This window comes from Lagopus muta, chromosome 3 (assembly GCF_023343835.1).
Source record: "Lagopus muta isolate bLagMut1 chromosome 3, bLagMut1 primary, whole genome shotgun sequence".
NCBI lineage: Eukaryota > Metazoa > Chordata > Aves > Galliformes > Phasianidae > Lagopus > Lagopus muta.
The window spans coordinates 80,887,238-80,893,998 of NC_064435.1; positions in this window are offsets into that span (position 1 = coordinate 80,887,238).

Below are 6,761 nucleotides of genomic sequence, written 5' to 3' on the forward strand. Positions count from 1 at the left end.
TTACAAAACAAAATCATGGAATGATGGAGGGTGATGTAGGTCCAAGCTGGGGCCCCAATAGATGCAGCGATGGATGGTGAGGTCACCAACCAAGGGGTTGTGATGTCAGCAATGGAGATGGCTGTGAGCTTGCAAGCCCTTCCTGTATAGATCTGGGCTCTGGCAGAGGCCAGTGTGCACTCGTGCCTGGACTCCAGTTGAGCATAGCTGTGAGACTTGGAGCACTGAGCGAGTTGGTTGCGTTGAGCTGTGGGGCTGCTGGCACCAGTTCTTGGTGCCCGTCCCACAGTATCAGCAGAGTTTCCCCCAGCCCTGCCTGCTTCGGGCAGCTGGGGCCGCACAGGGTGCGCTTGTAGCGGCAGAGGTGAGTGGTGCAGGACATCACGGACCCTGAAGCAGCTGGTGGGGAACAGGGACCAGGAGGGTTTGCTGCTGAGGGACCGGGGCAGAGAGTGACCGCAGGCTCTCTCTCTCTTTTGCAGTTCGTAACACCTTCTGCTTGCTGCAGCACCAGTGAGGGGAGCAGCTTCCCGACCTCAGCTCTCCCCAGCCCACCGCACAGCCCGGGGCCATGGACGTGGCATCCGACTGGGTCTGCCCCATCTGCGGGCAAATCCGGGATGATGTCACCTACGTGACCCCCTGCCAACACCAGCTGTGCTACGGCTGTGCCATCTGGTGGGCCTACAAGAAGCCGAGTTGTGCCGTATGCGGGCACGAAATAAGAACCATCCGATACTCGGTGAGGTCGGATGATGACTTCCTCGAGTGTGCTGTCCCGCAGCCCACAGCGCACTCAGACCAAGATCAAGGCCTGCAGGAGGAGCAGGGGCCTGCAGAGCCGGTGCTCATCCCACCTGAGCACAACTTTCCAGCCGAGGTCTGGGCTGCATTTTTCAGGGAACATCAGGGAGACCTCGAACCCCTGCTCCAATGGCTGCAGGAGGAGATCCAGCAGCAGTCCAGCGATGACTGGTGGGAAGTCCATGCGGGACAGTGGACCACCATGAACTTCCTCTGTGAGCATGGACTGGACGAGGAGGCCTTGCTGCAGGCGCTGCAGCCAATCACCGACGGCGATGTGGTGCCCTTCGTGAGAAGGCTCATCAGCACCGCAGCAGCCCTGTACGGCCCCACAATCCGCCACGAGCTGGACCACCAGGACAGCCATGCTGCTGGAGGACGGGAGGACGGACCTGCAGCCAGCGCCATCAGCAGCACCTCCCATCTGGAGCCTCCCGCCTCGGGCCCAGGCCGCTCCACCAGCCCCGCAGGGCCCAGCGCCGAGGAGCTGCCCGGCAGCTCTCCTGGGGGACCCAGGCACCCCAGCACCGCCACCGCGCCCTCAGCGGAGGAGCCCCAGGAGGAGCCAGGGCAGGCGGCGGCAGCGGGCCCCTCCACCCAGGGCAGGGACCGCTCACGTGGGGGGCCCCGGCGCCCCCCAAAGAGGAAGGCCAGCAGCAGCCGCCAGGACTCGTCCCCACCCCGCAAGAGGCGGCCCCGGCGGCGGCGGCGCTAGGCCGGCACCGCACTGCCGTCACAGCACGGCTCCGGCGGGCCGGGAGGACGACATCTACCTCTCGGCCTGCTGCTTGCAGACAAAATAAATAAAATGAACATCTATTACAACAAAGAAGAAAAAGTCTCTGTGTTATTGACCAGGCCGTTGGCGTTGCTGTCCCTACCCACGATGCTTCCTCCATATTCTGCTCCTTGGGGAGGGTGTAGAAACACAACCTTATTTCCACCACCAGGAATCGGCACTCATGGCAGCGCTAACAAACCACGTGAGGGCTTCAACAAGTCGGAGATGGAGCACAAGTTACTGCAATGATCCCGCCATTTAAACGAGCGGGGGGAAGGGCAAATTTCTGCCCCTGGGGTGGAACACCTTCGGGCCACACTGCAGCTGGGGCCACCCAGCTGGACAGGACCCAGGAGTCCTGCCGGACTCTCGGCTGAACCGGCAAGGAGCGCTGCCCGCAAAGGTGAGTGCTGAGCTGGGCTGCACGAGGTGCCAGCGTGCTGCCAGCGTGCAAAGGGCGCTGATCCTGCCCCTCTGCTCAGCTCTAAGGAGGCCGCAGCTGGAGCGCTGGGCCCAACCATAGGCTCCCCAGCGCAGGGGAGAGCTGCCCTTGATCACCTTGCACGTCCTCAGCCCTGGGATGTGCTAACTGTCCCAACCGCCCAGGGCTTGCTCGGCTCAGTGCTGAGTTTGGAGGGCAGCGGTCCTTGCAGTGAGGAGCAGGGCTTGTTGCCAGCCTCAGAGAGGAGCCAGTCCGCCACGCAGGTATGACATCCCCTCATGCCTCACAACTACTGACCCACCTATCATCAGGTTTGCACATCACAGTAAGCTTTCGGCATCATTGAACTTTACAAATTCATTAAAACAATGGATCAAACAAAAAACCCAGGCACCCCTGCCACACACACTCTCTGTGACACAAGGCAGCCTACAATTGTGACTAGAATTGAAAGAACAGCTAGTTACACGCGGTCCAAACCTAACCTCAGAAATCTTTGCTCCTCCTGCAGCTGTCACCACGAGGACAACGAATCTAGGCTTCTGTCTGCTTATACTTACTTTTTGTTGAACATGATTTGTTTCAGTATTTCGTACCTGTTGTGCATGGAGTATTTGTTTTGGTACTTATTTGGTTTTTTCCAAGTACTCATCAATGAGCTGGACTATTAATCACAGTTTACTTGCTTGAATAATGAAATTATGGAAAGTTCCTTCATAAATACAAGCTAGTCTATGAATGTTTGGAACTTGATTATTTTTTTCCAAAGTATATGAAGATAAAATAAAAGCAAAGCCTTAAATAAACCCAGACCACATTGGAAGAAACTTTCAGCAAACTTTCTTAACCTCAGTACTCACATCCTTTTCCACATCATTTATTTTCAGCAGTACAGATCCCTGCAGAAGCTGACTTGTAACAACCCATGAACAGAGAACTGACCATTTACAATGGCCTTCTTTGTCCTGTCTTTTAGATATGTGTCCATGCTGTAACCTTTCTTAACCTTACCTTTCCATCAAAAATTCTCATAGGAAATATGGTCAAAAGCCTCCTGGAAATGTAAATAGACTGTATCAGTCAGATCATCACTCTGCATGTGCTTTAACTGCTCATATGTAAAACATCATTGCAATTTGAAAGCCATTACACAAAGAGATGATGGGGTCTGTAAATAAACCAAGAACAACTATCCAACTGCAACTCTTCACAGTCATCTCAGTTGATTCCTGCGTAGTCTTTTCCCACACAGAAACTGCTCCACGTGGCACATAATTCTTGTCAATCCTTTATTTCATGTCTACCTTTGCTATACCTATTCTGGGAAGAGGTAATCAGAACTCTGAACTGTGTCTAAGGGTGTGGACGCATACCAAATTAGATCATGTTTGCAGAAGGCTGCTCTTGCAGTGCTTTCGAAGCCAGCCAACTGCGCAATAGTGAGTGCTGAGACACTTTCAGTGCCTCCCATGTGGCACGCACTGTGCATGGTACATGTGTGTCGTGGCACGTGCCTTTCAAAAACTCAAGGGAGAATTTTTAGACAGTGGTCTGCAGTTAATAAGGAAAGAAAAGAAGAAAAAAAAAGGACAGTATCAATTTCTTAGAAGCACTGGAAATGTTACAGCGATTTAACTCTAAAAATATGTTGCTTTGCTGTATCACTAGAGGCTAAATACAGTCCTATCAAAACTACACTGACTTTGTCAGAGCCAGCTAGAGCTAGGTAACTTCAGCTCTGTCTCAGACTGGGGAGAAGGGTATAAGGGCAATGTGCTTTCCTGCTCATTTAGTCTAGATCTTCATGTTCTCGTAGCTGATCCTCCTATCCCACACATGTTTAGGCAGCACTGGACTTGTTCTCTGACAATTTTTTCCAAAAAATCATAACAATTTTCCTTTATTTTATATTCTATTACAGCAGGTGAAGACATTTGCAATGTCAGAAAGACACGGACAAATAAATAGATCCCCATCTGATTTATATTACCAGGAAGGCTCGTAGCCTAGAAAAATCAAAATGCCCTTAAGGTGCTTTTAAGCCAGGTTTCAAAAACCTCACAGTTTTCAGTAGTTCCCTCTTTGCTTTAAATGTTTCATTCCTGGAACAATCTCACTAGAGGTTGGTTGCCTGCTCCAATATACAAGTTGCAAAGAGATTCTGCTGGAAAGGAGCAGCCAATAATAAATACCAAGCATAATTCATACACAATTTCATTTTTTAAAGAAAAATCTTAATATATTAATACATATTCTAAAGCCTCAAGACCTTACATACACAAAACAAAAGAAAATAATTGAAGCTCGTGGTAATCTGAAGTTTCTGTGCCAGACAGTCTCATCATTCTGAGGGGATTTACATACTTAAAAATGAAGCTACAAGATTATGATGTTTCCTTTTAAATTAGGTGAGTCACTACACAGATAACTGAGAACTATTCCAGCCTTAGTTACAAAAATCAGAAAGTAAAAAAAGTCTAAAAGAATCTTTGCCTACAAATATTGGGGAAGAGCAACACTTGCCAGTTCCTTCAAAAGCAGTTTCCCAGGAGACCTTGTTCATTAGTTTCCTGAGCAGCCTGAAATCTGCTCTCCCTGCATTCAGGGTTGAAGTTTTGGGGGTAGTTTGCCTCCTAGCAAAGATTTTAAACTCAACTACTTCCCAGTCACTATGATCTAGATGGCAACTTCATCCATATAAACCCTCTATTTAAAAGAGGAGCACATTCCTTAGTGAGCTCTTTTTGTACCAAGAAGTTATCAAAGTAAAGGATGAATGTCCTGTACTGGCTTGCAGCAGCAAGTTGAAGTCACCCATAAGGACAAGAGTAGCTGATCCAGAGGTATCTCTTTAGTTCTTAGTAATAAGCTCTTAGTAATCAGGCTGAGAGAGCTGGGGCTGTTCAGTCTGCAGAAGAGAAGGCTCCAAGGAGACCACATAGCAGCATTCCAGTACCTGAAGGGGCATACAGGAAAGCTGGGAGGGACTTTTTATAAGGGCATGTAGAGACAGGAAAGGGGAAATGCCTTTAAACTGGAAGAGAGTAGATTTAGACTAGATATCAGGAAGAAATTCTTTACTGTGAGGGTGGTGAGACACTGGAACAGGTTGCCCAGCGAGGCATTGAATGCCCCCGCCCTGAGGCTTTCTAGGCCAGGCTGGATGAGGCTTTAAGCAACCTGGTCTAGTGAGAGGTGTCCCTGCCTATAGCAGGGAATTGGAAGTAGATGATCTTAAAGGTCCCTTCCAACCCAAACCATTCTATGATTCTATGATTCTTAAAGAATAATTCACTGCTATCATTGTCCTGACTGGGTGGCACATAGCAGACTCCTACCACAACATCTCCATTATTTGCTTGTCTGGTTTTATTCCTTTTCCCCTGGAATCTGCATTAAAGTTCTACTGATCAGCCCCAGTAACTCTTGTACAAAAATGCCATGAGAAATGTGCATCCCATTAGATGCCAGCAGGCCTGGTGTCGTGTAGACCATCCTATGATCTAGAAACACAAAATTGTGTCAGTGATACCAGCCTTGGAGCCACATGTGGATCAGCTGGGTCTGTTGTTCCTGTCAGTATTGCTCCCTGCTACCAGAAGGCTGAAAGAAAATGCTGCTGCCACCTGACTCACAGGAAGCTTGAGCACACCCTGGCTGGTCACATGTTCCCCTGAGAGCTCAGTTTGGGTGGCTGCAACTGGAGGGGATGCAGGGGAGACAGGGGATACAGCTTTCTGCCAAGTGGGTGCCATGACTACAGAAGAAAGCCTGTTTCTTCTCTAGGATTGTGCAGCCAAAGCACTTCACAGCTGTTACTGAATTCTCAATTGCCCTTGATGAAATGAGAACGTTTTTTTTGCTAATATCTGACATGGGAAAAAAAACAAGGACTAACCACCTTTTTTCAAAAAGCTGACTGCCACATCTGCAAGTACAATTTACTGCAGTGGGATGTGGAAAGCAAAGGTAATGCCTTTACTGGAACTCAATATAAAGCCCCAGGGAAAGTAAATCCTCTTACTATTCTCTACACTTACAGCTGCTGCTGGGCCACACCTCAGCATCCAAGGAGGATTGTGGAAGTTCTAACTTAATTACAATAGGAAATTGTGGCTGCATTCAGTCACAACAGCAGTCCCACATCTCACGGGGCATCACATTCTACTTTTGTGCTCCCTTAGGGGATACAGCCTTCAATGCTGACTGTTGCACAGTGCTGCAGCTTCTTCCTCCTCTACCCTCTATGGCATCAGAGAAATTCAATAGTTCTTGTAGAACTGGTGGGCCAAAGGTATCTAAACATCACAGTCTCTCCCTGTAAAATCAACTGTACAACAGAATATCTTGACAGCTGTTGGACAGCAGTAGGATCAATTAGACCAGATAATGCTTTAGCTTTAGATTATAAGGTAGATTACAGAAAGATTACAGATAAATACCCTTAGGGTATTGTCCACCGATCATCCCTCTGTACAGCATCCGGGCAGGGTGCTGAGCCCAGAATTAACCTCTCAGCATTGACTCCAGAGCTGGGAACATTCAGTGTGAGGGATCGCTCCTCCCTGCTGCTCCCCATGGAGCCTGCAGCCACGGCGCCATCAGACCCACATCCCACCTGAGTATCACAGAAACCTGAGCATCAAAGAAGCCCAACAACAAAACGCTGTCAAATGATTTTCATAATGCCTGGCATTGCAACAGAAAGCCAAAAGTGAATGACTTCCCCACACT